At 36.9% G+C, this 15735-nt stretch overlaps 1 long non-coding RNA gene across 2 annotated transcripts; it reads left to right on the forward strand.

The window, feature by feature from the left end:
- Positions 1-520: 520 nt before the first annotated feature.
- On the forward strand, positions 521-3896 carry LOC125289947. 2 transcript variants are annotated; one of them, XR_007192722.1, is made up of 4 exons: positions 521-556; positions 1298-1325; positions 1907-2062; positions 3580-3896. It is a non-coding gene; the product is annotated as an uncharacterized LOC125289947 (long non-coding RNA). The 2 variants fall into 2 exon arrangements; XR_007192721.1 differs by lacking the exon at positions 521-556 and having other exon boundaries at positions 1044-1325.
- The last annotated feature ends 11839 nt before the right edge of the window (positions 3897-15735 follow it).

Below are 15735 nucleotides of genomic sequence, written 5' to 3' on the forward strand. Positions count from 1 at the left end.
ATAAGTAATTTCATGTTCCACTTTTGTGAGTAGCCTAGTTCAACTAAACCTTTTTGATTAAATGTATGATGTGTAAAAGTAAGCAGAACTTTAAAACATAACTTTTTTTTAAAAAGCACATATATATCAGATATAGTAGCCTACATGCTCAAATAGCCTACAGTAAAATGTCGAAGTGCTTCGCCAAATAAGTAAAATCGATCACAAAGAAATCGCAATCATATTAAAACAGTTTTATCTGAAATGCATTAGACTTTTTGTGGAAAAACTAATCAGTGGGTACCTAGAAGTTTACACTTTAGAAGTTGCACTAAAGGAAGAACCTTTAAAAAAAACTAGTAACATGGTTTTGGTGGGCCGCAATTGGAAAGAGTAACGTTTAAAATCAGAAAAGAGTAACGTTTAAAATCAGAGACATTCCCCGCCCCCCGGAATTCAGCCGTTTGGTCGAGCCCAGCGGGCGGGAAGCAACTTCAAACAAACAAAAGCCAACAGAAAGCCTCAGCAGGAAGTCACTTAGGTGGAGTAGTCTGCATCATTACACTTGCCACTTACTGTAAGTTTTGAATGTTATTATTAGTTTACTTTTACTTATTTTATTGTTAACGTGTTTGTCTCAGAGAACGTAGACCTTCTCAAAGTTACTTAGCACGACCACTAGCGCGAGACGATGCAACTCTCCTGCCAAACAGATGAGAGGTTGCTGCTAGCATGAGCACTAACGTTAATGGAGTGGTCGGCAGTTGACATTTAGCTTGAGTCTGTATGTGGCCCACTAAAAGTTAGATGGAGATAGATAGATAAATACTTTATTGTAACCCATGGGGAAATTCGACAAATTACACACTCTAGCAGCACAACTAGCACTACCAGAGTGGGCTAGCACTACCAGACTCAAAATAATTTGACGACGGATGAATCTAGCCACGCGCTCATTCCCCGCGCTAATGTGCTGTCAGACACCTCATATGTAATAGTGTTTTTTTTTGTCAATAGAAACGTTCAATAGTGTACCGCTAAGGTCCAATATTAAAATAGCATTGACAAGCATGCTCGAACTGAGTTCCTACACTGCACGTTCACATTTTTTCGTAGCTTCTATGGACGTTAGTTTTTAAATTCTGAGTGAGTTGGTGCAGTGAGCATCTAGCTAGATTGCTGTTAACAGAACTAGAGTTAACTAGTGCTGCGTCCGTGTAAAACAAACATGCAAGCAGTTTTTGTAAGGTAATATGTGGTTATATTATGTAGTAAGTATAAGCATTTTAAAATTCTAAACTTGTTCTTTGCCTTTTAGGTTGCTGGTCCAAGAATGATCTGGAACTGTAAGTTGTGCACAGCTTCTTTCACTTCCAAATTAGAGTTATTTAGACACTACAGGCTGCAGCATAGCCACTACTCTACAATCAGCCCTCTTCCATGTCTCTACGCGGATTGCATATGTACATTTCTGACACTTAGTGCATTGAGTACTCATTTGTCAAGATATCACACAGCCTATCGGTCCCACAGAGCAGAGTCAAGGGCCTGTGGTATTTAAATGCCCTTTATACACATTTCAGCAAACCTTTTCTCAAGCAGATGTGTTCAGTCATCTCAGAAAGCAAAACGTATGGCATATCATCTTGCTGCACCATCATTTTTCAGGCCAAAAACTCCAGCATTGAATCTGTTCTGGTTTCAGCTCTACCAGAGGTTGCTCAAGTGCACATTAGAGAACAAACAACTAGTGATACAATCTACAAGACATCAAATGTGACTGTTGATGGCACAGACTATGTCTGTGGAATGTTTCTGTCTGTAGGAGTCAGCGGTGGACTGTCAACATTTTGCAAAATAGAACAGATCTTCCTTGTAAATCACAATGTATCTTTTCTCTGTTGTGATTATGACTCCTGGTATGTAGAACATCTACGGTCCTATGAGGTGACAACTGCAAACACAAGCCTGTCGATCCACCTGCAGTCTGGTCTGAATGATACAGTCCCTCTTCCAGCATACAAGATAGACGGCTCGCTGCTGCTAACCCTCAAACGGTTCATTCAAGTGAGACAGAACTAAGGTAATAATGGTTATTTTATGTATCAGTTATTGTGTCTTTATTCACTCTCTGGCTTTATTTGTATAGCACCTTTCATACACAGAATGCAGCTCAAATGCTTTACATTTGGAGCATGTAACACAAATTAAGCAATTTACAGTTAGGTACATAAGTATTTGGACACATGCTAAAGTTGACTAAAAGAGTAATAAAAAAAATCATCTAAGGATTTGATCTTAATGCCTTAATTGATGAAATGAGGAAAAATCCAACCTTTAACGATACCAATTTTTGTTGTGAAAGAATAATGTATCGTAAATAAACAAAATGTTCTTCCTTAACCCTTAGAACCCTAAGCTGTTTTTAGGGCATTTTCACTACCTTTATTCATAAGGATTTATTCTGGTCATTGCAAGTGCCACACACACATATTATATATTGTTTTTTTCAGCAGAGTCTAGGCTATCCAGATCATTTCATGTATTAGTACTAGCATTGATTTTATTTTGAATTTTAAAGAATTAAAATATAAAAATCATATAAAAAAAAATCTTATATTTTGACCTGTATCTCACCACAGCAAGCTCATAGCTCTACATGCATTTCATGTGTGTGTAGGGCAGACTGTCCTGAAACGGGCAATATAATTGCCATGTTGGAGGGATACTCTGGGGCTGAGCAATTTACAGAAATATGTGGTGTGTGATTTCTGGGAAATAAATGCCATTTTTTATTTAGCGATGAAAAATGACCATTCTGCGCTCCATATCTGTGACACGAACTGATCTGACCTGACTTGACCCAAGTTTGCCTGTTAGCATGTGTGACTATGGTGTATGCACTCATGATGATTCTCAACTTTTAACTGCATTGCCATGAACAAAGTAAAGGCAAAAAAGGTGTTTCTCTGTTGAACAAATTGGGATGCAATGTGAGCCTTGATTTGGATGCCATGCAGGAATTTGCTAGGATCTCAAAAACGGATTATGAACATGTTTTGCCATAGAGAAACACACGATAGCGTTGGATTATAAACATGCTTTGCCACAAAAACAGACAAAAACGTGGGGTAAGTTGAGCTATATGAAGTTATTATTTTGCTGTCACTTCGTCTGTTTTATAACCCAGAAGGATGTATTTGGTATCAAATGATAGCTCTGTGTCTCCTCTTTCATCTAACATACGTGGCATATATATCCAATATATATATTAAAATAACCCCACACCATCACCTATCCATCACCAAACCTAAAGATTGGCATGGTTCTTTTCAGCTTGCCAATTATGGTTTCTCAATGCAAATCAAACCAGCTAATAGGCTAACTGAACTAAAACCATGCCAATCTCTAGGTATGGTGATGGGTATGTGATGGTGTAAAGCTATTTTAATTCTAGAGGCCGAAGTGACTTTATCAGGATGCATAGTATCCTGGATCCATGTATTAACTGGCTAAGAAAAAAAAAATCTAAAAGTCTCTATAGTAATTTAAACAGGTGTCCATATGGTATTCTGTAACAACCTGATTTTGTCTTCTCAGTAGCACAATGGCAGCTGCATCCCCTGAACCAATGATTCTACGTGTTGTTGAGCCAGACCAGGCTAGAAAATTAAAACTCAACTCACGACCAGCCTCTGTTGATTCACTGATCAATATTCTAAAAGAACAGCTGGACATTGACCTTGACTTTGATTTACTTTATGAAGATCCAGACTTCGATGGAAAACTTACATCCCTGAAAGACATTGAGGAATTGCCACAAAAAGCAGTTGTGCACATTTCACTTTCACAAGACTCCAGTTCTATTGCATCTACTATTCTGCTTTCAGATGTGTCCTCTCCAGAGCGTCTCAGCAGGTGGCCCTACGGGGACCTTTTCCAGTTCCCACCTTTGCTTTTTTGATGTTGAGCTGAAACTTAGAGATGGGAATGCGGAATATGAGAAGAACCACACCCCTTAAAGTGACAAGAGACCTAAAGCATGACATTTTAGAAAAGCTTGCATCTACTATATATGGTTTTAAGGCTTACGCAAGTGATAAAGACATCGCGAATGGCTGCTGAGGCTCTTGTAGCCAAACATCCCTGCCTGAAGGAAGCAGGATCTGAGAGTGGCTGGAATGGATGGAAATACAGCCTCAAGTTCAAAATGGGCAATTACAGGAACAAGATGAGGCGTGCTGGATGTCAGGAGGTCACCGTAAATGCTGGAAGAAGAAGTAGAAGTAATCCTGAAAATGAACCTTCACATTCCAACATTAAAAGACCCAAGCGAGCAGAAGTGAACTTCCTACCCAACTTTGCCCAAGGAAAGGATCCTTCAAGCCTTGAGGAGTTGAGGCAGACAATTGTTGAGGAAGTCAAGAAGACTGAGAAGGACCTGCCCCTCATTAGAAAGATGATGGAGACCACATTTCCCCTAAGCCCGACAGACCATAGTGATGTCCTGCCCACCAGTGAGCGAGCTCATGAACCTCTGGCCTGCTCTCAAAATAGAATCTGAGGTAATGTGAATCAGCTCTCTCACTTAAAATTGTGATTCTTACTCATTTTGCCACAGTTTTCTTCTTTATAAATGTCTGCTAGATTTGTGAAATTAAACTCCTGTGTTGCTGTATTCTCCTACTGTTATTTCAATGTAGTTGTATGCAGAGTTCAGCGGATTACTTAATCAGAACCTGCCCAACACATTCTATTCTGAGCTTGACCGCCATCTTCCTCGACTGATGACCTTATTCAGACAGAAAGCATCAAAAACTGGGAAGACCGCAGATGTTCTCACTGAAATTTTAAAAATCCATGATGAACAGGTAAAAAAAATTACACATTTCATTAAAGCACAAGTTCAGTTTTTTTAAGACATTTAGCCTAGTTTGCAGATTGTTTAAGAGGAAATACAATGGCTAATGTTGACAATGACAAATGCTTCTGTTCTGAGTTTTTGGTGGACATAATGTTCTGATTGGACAGCTTTGTTCAGTAACCTCTTTTGTATATACAACTCTGTTTTTATATGAACAGGAAATCCATGACATCTTCACCAAGCGCACTACGGCTCTCCGAGCCCTTCCTGTGTATCTTTTTCGAGGACGTTTCTGATTTTTAAGTCACTAACAGATTCTACTGTGTTAGCAGAAAGGAAGAGCTGGAAAACACTGCAGCTTAGTCTTTTTATTTTGTGCAAGCAAATAGGAAATGACTGACGTGACGGTGTTACTACATAATCTTCTGAGGAAGATGTAGTAATATCTAACGTCAGTCATTTCCTATTTGTTTGCACCAAATAAAAGATAAAGCTTGTAGTGTGCTCTAGCTCTTCCTTCCTACAAGCACTGTCCTACTGTGAAGCACCTGTCAGCTGCTAGATGAGTGCCCCTCTCAATCTAGATTCTACTGGGCTCATGTGTGTAAAGTTATGAGTAAGATTCTCTTGTGTACAATAGACCCAGATCCATGTTTATGTTTGTTAAATGATGACACAGTCTTGCATTTTAAAATAATTTATAGGAGGATCCTTTTTTGTGCATTTACAGCAGCTAAAAAACAATTTTGAGTTACTGGTATGATAAGAACTTGAATTTAGTCAGCAACTGGATGATAAATGTCAGATACATGGCTAACTTGGAACTCTCCACAGCTCGAGCCCATCGGGCAAAGCCAGAAACTTGCAGTTTGGGAACATTTTGTGTGTGAACTTCTTAGAGACTCTTGAGTTATATCTGCACCCCTCCTTGAACAATTTTCTTTGGTTACTGGCCCACTGGATGACCCCCCATCCCTTTGGCCACTATTCCCTGACTTCATGTTATGAGGATGACGGTTTTGTTTGTTTGTTTTTTGTTTTATCTTTGTGTTTACTAAAAACCTAATAAAAAGTTAATCACAAAAAAAAAAAAAACCTAGATTCTACTGTGTATTATGTAGACAGTTCATCAAAATACTAACATGTTTTAGGACCTACCTTTGTTTAGTCCACCCATATATTTTTAGTATATGGCCTGTTTTCTTTCTCCTCACTATGAAGAAACTGCATTGGCGTTGTATTCAAAGTAATACGATAGTAATAAGATGTAAAGACATTTTCCTGCAAATGCCCTTTAGCTTGGTTTCAGTCTCTCAGACCACTTAGATTATCTGTTAATTTGGCTAATTTATGTGTGCAGAACATGGATCTTGTGTTTTTCACCTGTTACAATGAGACCCAGGTCTCCCTTACTTGATTTCAACAGGACTTGGTTGAAGAAAGATAAATGGTATGTCATCTGTTCTGTTCCATGTGTGATAAGTATCTCTCTTTCATTTATTAAGGACGAGTCTGATGAGCCAGAGCTTGATGGTATTGCAGTGGGCCTTCTTACTGTCATCAGTGACCATGACGCAGTCCAAAGTCCAGTTCACTACCAACCTGTGAGAGTCTCTGTCGTCATTGAAAGTGATGCCGTGGTCAGCCTCCCCAGACTTGGCGAAGCCTTCCTGGTAATCTTTGGACTGATCTATGCACTACACCTCAGCTATCCCAAAGCACTGACCAACACTTTTGAATTTATTCAAAAGATTTTACTTGGTCTAGAAGGTGGCAAACTGTCACCCAAGTTGCAGACCCTCAAGAATGACTTGATGTTGTAGAAACTCAACTGAAAGAAGGCTGTAGGGTTACCAGACTAGTTCAGTTTTCCTTTTGTCTGCATACTGTAATGCCTACTAAGTTACTGCACAGGTGTTAAGCTAATAGGCCCAAAAAACACAATATGCATTGGTTCTCATTAAAGTGATGGTTTGGAGTAAAATTCACCCTAGGTTAATTGCACCATGACAACCAGTCAAAAACGTTGCCACTAACGTAACGTGTATATCTGGTTAATTACACCACTAATAATTCCTGTAATGTTACCACACTTCTTCAGTAGTACACATAGGGTCTGTACTTGTGAACCAAGGCATTGGAAAGTTTGTAAGTACACCACATTTTGTTAAAAATAGCACTTACCTACTAGTTTCTGATCTTCTGCTACTAGCTACCGTTGTGCACTGCTTTTACTCACTTTTTCTGAAACGAGGAAGTGGTGTCTGCGCAGTGTTGCTAGCAGTAGCAGAGAGAAGAAACTATCAGGGAAGTGCTATTTTTGATAAAATCTGATATACTTACGAACTTTCCAATGCCTCGGTTTATGATGACTTTACGGACCCCAGGTGTACTACTACTGAAGAAGTGTGGTAACATTCCAGGCATTAATAGTGGGGTAATTTACCAGATATACACGTTACGTTAACGCCAATACTAACCTAATCAGCGACTAGACCTAACACGAATGTTCGACCATTGCTAAAAAAAACTATTTGGTTTGGGGGTATTATCGGGGGTAGGGTTAGGGGGTATTATCGTGCAATTAACCTAATTTTACTCCGAACCATCGCTTTAATATAATGCTTGATACTGTTAAGTGAGGAAGAACACATTTTGAAAAAGTATATATTGTTTTCTATTTTTCATTTATAAATGTTTATTATTTATTTTTCTATATCATTTTAACATTGCAGTGTGAAAAGGGAGCAGGCAAGAAAATCCTGTTCAATAGCAGATGTTCACTGACTTGACTAAGTTAACACAAACTAATAAACATTGTGTTTAGTCAACATGAAAATGGTGTGGTTGTGAACTTATTTTCTTTAAGTTCTATATTAACTGTAAATATTTGAGTTGAGCTAAATGAGCATGTTAATTTAAATCTCATCAAAAGGTACTAGTGGCAAGTCATCCAACCTTTTAAGTTCTGGAAAATGTGGGCTTTTAAGTTAGTCAACTTAAAACAATTAAGGCAATCGATTGCCTTATTTTTTTTTGAGTTCTGTGAACTTATTCCAGTTGATTTGAAAACTCGAAACTTGTAAGTCATATTAACTGCAAATAATTGAGTTGCCTAAACTGAACATTGTAAGTCATATTAACTGCAAATAATTGAGTTGCCTAAACTGAACATTGCAAGTCATATTAACTGCAAATATTTGAGTTGAGCTAAATTGAGCACTTTAATTTAACTGTTATCAAAAGCTACAAGTGGCAATTCATCCAACCTTTTAAGTTCTGGAAAATGTGGACTTTTAAGTTAGTCAACTTAAAACAATTAAGGCAATCGATTGCCTTAATTTTTTTGAGTTCTGGGAACTTATTCGGGTTTACAGTGTAGTGAAACGGTAGTTGTGTGGCAAATGTTAAACTCTTTTGCGACAGACCTCACTGATCTTCCCTCTTTCTGCACTGTCTCTGCAGCTAAGTTCAGAATGCGTAGAGGGACACCTCTGTCTGTTTTTCTCTTCCTGTCTCATGGCATACTGAAAAAACAGAACATATAAATTGCAAAATATTGCAGCCACGTCTGAATTTTTCAAAGAGCAAGTTATTGACATACAGGAGGGAATGTCTAGCTATTGAAATGAATATAAACTTTAATAAAACTTTATTTTACATAGCGTTGCAACCATCCCCACAGGGTCAGTCATTTTAAAACTAGCCATACTAGCTTAGCACATTAGCTTTGACACATGGTAGCTATGCCTATTAAAAGCTAAGAAACTGCTGATTTGGCTCTAGTTATCCAATAATGATCAAGTTATTGCCTTATAACATACATGCCTTCAATTAAAAATGTAATTTGCTTAGCAATGAGAGTTAAAACTATAATGATAAACAGTTATTCCTGTATAATTTTGCGTAACGAGGTGGTTGGATTAAGCTTGACGGACCCCCTCATAGTAATGAAGAAATCTAACAATGTAAAAGAATGTCAGAATTGTTCTGCTTAGTTTCTTTGGGGCTCTACAGGCAGACATTAAAAATTGTCTTTGTGATTTCATTTCAAGTAACAGTATGCTATTTACTGACAAAACAAGTAAATGGGGCAAGTCAAACCAGGGACACAAATAATCATAAGATATTTACCAAAAACATGATTTATTCTGAATAAATATGTCTAATGTCATCAGGAAAATATATTTAATTCTGAAAATAACAAAAGTTTGATGAGAATATAATATCTATGTGGTAATATTTTAGATGTAAATGTAGAAAAACATAAATAGACTTCCTGGCAAGCATAGGCTTACAGGCATAGGTCCAACCTTTAGGTTTATCAACTTCTCAGCAACCTCTTTATTGCACAATCATGTTTTCAACAGACATTTCCTGGTTTCTTGACACACAAACAGTTTAATCAGCCAAAGTTCATTCTGTTGTTTGGCTTTACTGCTTTACTGGCAGTGTTGCATTCCTGATAGTCCCAGGGTATTTTTTTTAAACAGTCAGGTAGCAGGAGCTAACGATGCCTCTTCAGTACTAGGAAACCACAATGTACCAGCACGTGAGTCACATTTCTACATGAGACAAACCAAACCAAACCAAACCAAACAAAACATTTATTGTGGTTTGGATGACTGCTGGTTCTTCATCATAAATCATGCAGTGTGTTTTACTATATCAGCCACGATAAAGCACAAAACAATAAATGACAACAAATATACACTATACACTGTAAACACATTTTACAAAAACATTGTAATAGCATATTTTTATGGAAAGTTTTTATTTTCAAAATGAGAGCCATTCTAATTTACAATAACTATTCTGATCATCATCATCAATGACATGCTGTAATGATTAAGCCTTTGATTTCTTACATACTCTGTTCCTCTGGGGTGCAAATGTGAGTTGAATAAGGAAAGAAAAAAGGAAAAGATTTTGAATTGTTCAGAGAAAGGCCCCTCTGCATGAGGAGCTTTTTTTTTCATGTCAACCTGAATATTGGTGGGGACATTTCAGTCGTCATATGACATCGCTGTGGACACGTCCTTACAGTAAGTAAATCTACGCCCATGCCAATGACATTCTGTAATTATTAGGCCTTTGATTTCTTACATACTCTGTTCCTCTGGGGTGCAAATGTGAGTTGAATAAGGAAACACAATGTAAGAAAAGAGGAATAGATTGTGAAGTGTTCAGGGAAATGCTTCTCTGTCTGCTCTTGTTGTGACTGCTGATAGGATGAAGGTGTGTGTGTGTGGTTGTGTGTGTGTGTGTTAAAAAGGTAAAAAAAATCACCGCTCATCTGTTGAGGTGCTGGATTAACAAGTAACTCAATAAAAAGTAAAGAAAAATCCGCACACTCAAGTCTTTGCAAACAAGTTTTTTTTACTCTATGTGCAAACAAGTTTTTTTACTCTATGTGCAAGCTTTCGGTCAGATTACCTTCTTCAGGCAGAGTAAAAACACTTTAAGTGAAACAGTGCATGAGGTTACATATAATAATTGATTCATGACATCTGTGTCAGTTTCAGTGCATTCTAGGAATTGTAGTCTTTTACAGAGTTATGTCATCCAAAAAAGTATCATGGGAAATGCAGTCCATAGATAGACGATGAAGCTTATCTAAAAACAGGAAGAAACAAATCCAATGCAATGTACATCAGGCTTCAGCCATCATAAAAACAAAGCATAAAAGACATTTCATTGTTTATAGGAATACACTCATATTGAAATCCTCATTTAGGCCCAAAGTTTGTAATGTCTCCAAAGTATGGATCCAAAAAAGCTCTCGTTGGCAGAGCTTTCTGTCAACATCACCCCCTCTATGTAAAAATACTTGCTTGATTCCAAGGTATAGAGCAAGTATAGAGCAAGTACCGAAAGCTTGCACATAGAGTAAAAAAACTTGTTTGCAAAGACTTGAGTGTGCGGATTTTTCTTTACTTTTTATTGTGCTTGTGTGTGTGTTAAAAGCACATCCTCACAATTAGACTATAAGGAACTATAGCTCACGTCAGTGCACAGTATGATAACACTATTTGTAACATGGTCATTCACGTCAAGTTGGCACTTTGTCACTGGAGGAAATGTGCTTTTGTTGGAGAAATATAAAAATATTAGGGCTGTCAATCGATTAAAAAAATGAATCTAATTAATTACATACGCTGTGATTAATTAATCTAAATTAATCGCATATATAATCTTTGCTGTGAAAGTATTTTAAATATTTAAATTCAAATGAATCATTGAATAATTAGCATTACTGACATTAAAGTTCAAAAACTCTTTCATTATTATTTTCACTGTTCAAATAATGGCCATAATAATCTATGATATGACCTAATATGCTGAGGAAATAAATTCAACACATACAAGGCATTTCAGGCCACAGATATAACCTAGGGGACACAATGAAAATAAATTAACACTCCCCTCAATGTCAACACTTATTTCTTTGCATTGATGTGCGACTATAGAGTTGATGAACTCCGGTGATATGCAAAATCCTTGCTGCAGACATCGCAGAGGACTTTATTTTCAACACTTTATTTTTATCAACACCATCAGGACATTTTTTTAAAGTAAATGTTCCAATCAATGACCCAGGCAGCACGTTTTCTTCTCTCTCCTTCATTTTACAGTCTAATTTTTACCTAGAACGGCTCGGGGTCAAAGGTCATACGGAATCGATTAATCTGCACTAATTTTTTTAATCAGTTATTTTTTCTCAAATTAATTAATCGAAATTAATCAGTTATTTTGACAGCCCTAAAAAATATATACCTGCTTGCTTATGTTGACAATTAAGAAAAGTATCACTGCACTGTTAAAAATTTCCCGTAAAAAAACAGGAATCAACTGGCAGCAGAGTTTCCAGGAAGTTCCTGTTATTTAACGGTGCCCTGGTTTAACATTAAGTTAATTCCAGTAACTATATGCATGCGACAATAAACTTCCATTATCCTTTTCCTTGTATGTGAACATTAATTTCCTGGAACTAACAACTGGCAGGATTTCCAGGAGCTTCCCGTTGTTTAACGGCAGACTACCATAACATTAAATTCCTGTTAAGTATATAACATAATTTTCATGTTGACTAATAAGAAAAAAATTTGATCTTCACAACAGGTCTTTAATTTTTTACAATTACAGGAAACAAAAGTCAAAGTCAGCTTTATTGTCAATTTCTTCACATGTTCCAGACATTGAGTTCATCCGGTGAAGACAAGACATATTTTCAATTTTAAGTCCACAGACAAACAAATTCAAGTAAAAAAAAAAAGTAATTTTAAAAAGAGGGCACATATAATAATGAAAAATAAGAGCAGCAAAATTTTGTTGAAATTTGGAATGACAGTCAAGTTCCATATATTGAGTTCATCCAGTTTAACATTTTAAATATTAAAAATCCATTTTTTCACATCAGTTACTTATTTGTAGTTTAACAGTTTAACAGTGACAGTCTAACAGTAAAGTAATCTTTTTTTGAAAGATGAAGGGACATGAAGCAAGATAATAGTAAATAGTAATTTAGGAAAATGAAGACTGACTATAATCATATTTCAGGATCAGGGAATAAGACACAGAAGAATTATCATGGAAAATAAAAACATTGCATTAGGCTCGTGTATCATGTATGAATGTAAAATGTAGATACATAGTTTGAAAATCGGATTTCAAAGAACAGGCAATAAGACAGAGGAATTACAATGGGGAAAAAAAACATTGCATTAGGCCCGTTTAAAATGTAGACACGCTATCTAGTAGTATTTTGAAAATCGTATTTCAAAAAACAAGGAATAAGGTACAGAAGAATTATCATGAAAAACAAAAACATCGCATTAGGCTTGTGTATCACGTATGCATGTAAAATGTAAACACGTGATCTAGTACTATTTCAACAATCGGGAATAAGGTACAAAAGAATTATCATGGAAAATAAAAACATTGCATTAGGCTTGTGTATCACATATGTATGTAAATTGTAGACATGTTATCTACAGTAGTACTATTTCAAAATCAAATAAGATTAATTATCACAGATACTTATCAATTATCAATATCATTGCATCACATTGGGCTTGTGTACATGTGAGAATGAATAAACTGACAGATTATGTCCAGAAGAATTTAAAGTACAGAGATGAGTATAAATGATAATCAGGGAGGAAATCAAGTAACATTCATAAGAAATCAAGTAACATTCACTTATTAGTGATTGTTCTTGGGCTTCTTCTGGGCCTTTTCTTTGTGAGAGAGAGAAAGAGAGAGAGAGAGTTACAAAAAATGATAGGGTACACTAGGATTCATGGAGAGGAAAATTGTGCTTTTAAACTGACATTTATTACTTACTGTAACTGCATTTATATTTGATTTAATCAGTTGTATGAAATAGAAGTATAGTGTTCTGTGGTTATTACAGCAGTACTATGCATGATTGCTCTCTTTAGAAGGTGTAATCCTGCATAGTAGTGCTTATAACTACATAGTAGACTACTACACAACCCCCCCAATACATACCACACATAAAACAAATTCTGGTCCGAAAGTGTGACATGAACTTACCTCTGGATGAATTCAAGGGTGCAAGCTGCCTCCTCCTGATATTGCAGATTCATAATGTAGAAGTTGGAGAAACATGTCGCAAGGCCTGTTAGAAATGTGCCGAGGTTGGACCCTTCACAAACGATTAAGGATTCAATGCTGACCATCCACTTTTGATGATTACCTTGTCGTTCACCTGAAAAAAATAATTTATCATATTCAATTTAAGATATAGATCCACATGTCAACTATGATTAGATTCCTTTTAGGATTTTTTCCAAACAAAATTCAATACAGAAAAAAAACATTTAGTGTTCAAAAGTTGATTTAAATATGTATATGTTGATCATTATTACTCTAGTGAATGAAAACAAACAATACCTAGTAATATCAGGTGAGGCGTCAAAGGTAGGCTTGGAAGACTCAACATCAGCTACAGTCGCACATCCCTTAGCAAAAGAAAAGAAAGGCACTCAACAACTCTTCATGATGTGTGTGTGTGTGTGTGTGTGTGAAAGTGAAAGTGAATGTAATGTGTGTGTGTGTGTGTGTGTGTGTGTGTGTGTGTGTGTGTGTGTATGTATGTAAGGAGTGAGTGAATGTGAGAGTTGTCTGCAAGGTGAGTATGAAAGGTGTGTGTGTGTGTGTGTGTGTGTGTGTGTGTGTGTGTGTGTGTGTGTGTGTGTCTGCCGTTGAATGATTAAAAGTGATGAGGCGGGTGTGATAAGATGTTTGTGTGAGGAATGTGTATATGTGTGTGCAAAGTGAGGTTGCCTTTGAAATTGTGTCTGTCTTATCAAAACCACATTGTTTATGGTTTCTATATATGTGTGTCTTAAGACCTAGATAGATAAATAAATAGATAGAGATACTTTATTGATCCCCAGGGGAAATTCAAGACCTGCATGTGTCTTAAATTTCATTTGACAATCTGGAACACAGCATGGAAGGTCTATATTGGGTATACTGTATTGTCATGAATTGAGGTACTCACATAAATAGACGCAGTGGACTGATGCCCACATATCTGACATGTAAACATCTTCCTGTTGCATGCCGCTAGCTCAAATGAACTCAGGAGGAATACCATACGCGTGTCATGCAACCACCTCTGCTATGAAGAGCTAGCTAGGCTACTAACTAGCATTAGCTTTCTGAACTGACCTAACACAACTTTAAGTAATTACCAGCACGGGAGAAATCCACGCATACAAGTAAACACTGAAAGCAGCAGTCAACACTGATCCGTTTGTTCCATATTGTTTATTTGGCCACTGGTTTATTAAACTGATGATGCTAAGCAGACTTAGCTAGCAAGCATGTGTTATAGCAGGTAAATCACGCGAGTTAAACTTTCAAAAACTATGCATACCCTACACATACCAATACATTTAGATGGCTTCAGATTGCAATGAAGAAACGTAAAATTTGATCGACAAGTGATAACGATAACACATGGCTTAAAGGAATTATCCGGAGTAAAATGCACTTTAGATCAATTTACGGATGATTGGGAGTACATATGTTGAGTTGACATCCAAATCATGTCATTCGGATGTGTTTTGAGAAAGTTCGATGTTACCGTTTTTAGTCAAAACTCGTTAGCCTGGAAGTGATGCGGGCATGTCATTTCGCCGCTACAAAACGCTATTTTTATACCTTTTCTACAGTTCCAAACAACATTACACTTACGTGGTAGTGAGTAAAGGGTCCCTAAAGCCAAACCAAAGTATCCCGAGGTCTTTATGTGGTCGGATAGAGAGTCCAGAATGAATTTCATCAAGCCAGTACCTTTCGAAATGTTGCCATCTTTGCTGCCATCTTCAGGGGAAAGTCCGTATTCGATTGCTGAGTGTTGGAGTAACACGCTCTGGAAATTCACAATTTAGGTCGCCGTTTTTAAAAAAAAAAAACATAGTCCAGTCCATACAACTTAAAAAAAAAAAACGGCTGACTAAATTGTGAATTTCCAGAGCGTGTTACGGAAAGGTACTGGCTTGATGAAATTCATTCTGGACTCTCTATCCGACCACATAAAGACCTCGAGATACCGGTTTGGCTTTAGGGACCCTCTACTCACTACCACGTAAGTGTAATGTTGTTTGGAACTGTAGAAGAGGTATAAAAATAGTGTTTTTTAGAAGCGGGAGAAATGACATGCCAGCGTCACTTCCAGGCTAACGAAGTTTTGACTAAAAACGGTAACATCGAACTTTTCTCAAAACACATCGAATGTCAACTCAACGTATGTACTCCCAATCATCTGTAAATTGATCTAAAGTGCATTTTACTCCGGATAATTCCTTTAAGAAGGGTGAAAGCGCGGTCTTGGCTAGCTGAATAGCAAAGTCAAA

The sequence above is a fragment of the Alosa alosa genome, chromosome 24 (genome assembly GCF_017589495.1).
Source record: "Alosa alosa isolate M-15738 ecotype Scorff River chromosome 24, AALO_Geno_1.1, whole genome shotgun sequence".
In the NCBI taxonomy this organism is placed as follows: domain Eukaryota; kingdom Metazoa; phylum Chordata; class Actinopteri; order Clupeiformes; family Clupeidae; genus Alosa; species Alosa alosa.